This window comes from Otolemur garnettii, unplaced genomic scaffold (genome assembly GCF_000181295.1).
Source record: "Otolemur garnettii isolate 467f Iridium unplaced genomic scaffold, OtoGar3 scaffold00255, whole genome shotgun sequence".
NCBI lineage: Eukaryota > Metazoa > Chordata > Mammalia > Primates > Galagidae > Otolemur > Otolemur garnettii.
In genome coordinates this window covers 592,760-593,622 of record NW_003852650.1, presented here as the reverse complement: position 1 = coordinate 593,622, position 863 = coordinate 592,760, and positions in this window count along the sequence as shown.

The following is an 863-nucleotide window of genomic DNA, read 5'->3' as shown; positions in this document are numbered from 1 at the left end:
AGAAGGCAGCATGGAAAAAATTGTTCCCATTTTTATTAGAAAAGAAATTGGCTTACCTTCCAGTAGTAAAAATATCCAGAGTTCCGTTTTCCAGAATGGCATCCTGATTTTCTGGGGATTGTCAGTCTTTCACAGGTAGGCTTAAAAGGTCGGGAAATTTGCTAGGTCCTGGGAGTGACTGTGAAACCAGATCTTCAGAAAGATCTGGGCAGTCAAACTTCCAGTGAGGACCTTCACAGGTTGGACATGGTTTGAGGGAGGGTTTGGATTTGGGCACTGCTTTGCCCAAAGACCTAGTTTACTTCACTTAAAAAACAGTCCCGGGGAGATTTTGTTCTTTTAGAGTGCCCTACAGAGTTTCAAGAAGTAGCTGGGTTTTATCTAATGGCAGAAGCCAATAAATGGAGCTCTAGAAGGTGCTGCTGCACCTGGAAGGCCAGATCAAGCAGATCTCACTGGGGCCTCTAAGAACCCTGGAGAAATTTTTGGAGTTCTGCCATTTTTTCTCTCCACCACATGCAGCGGAGTGCGGGTAGGGAGCAGTGGAGAGAGAGGGGGATGGGGTGGAATTCTGCCAATAGGAATTTTGTAGGTAAGAATGAAGTTGAGGGAGGAGGGGAAAGGCCTAGATGTAGGGAATCTCTGACCATTTCCCTAATTTCCGACAGTAGTTACTGAGATCAGTGAGGATTGAGAAATCAAATGTGCCCTTTTCAGGCCAGTGAGAGCCATTGTCTAGTCTGTACATAGGCTAGAAAAAGATGAGGCATTTAGGTTTAGGGTCAGGATAGAGCCACAGAGGCTTGGGGTGAGTTACAAGGCAGCTTAAAGGTGAAGAAGGGGGAATTCAGGACTGAGTAGTC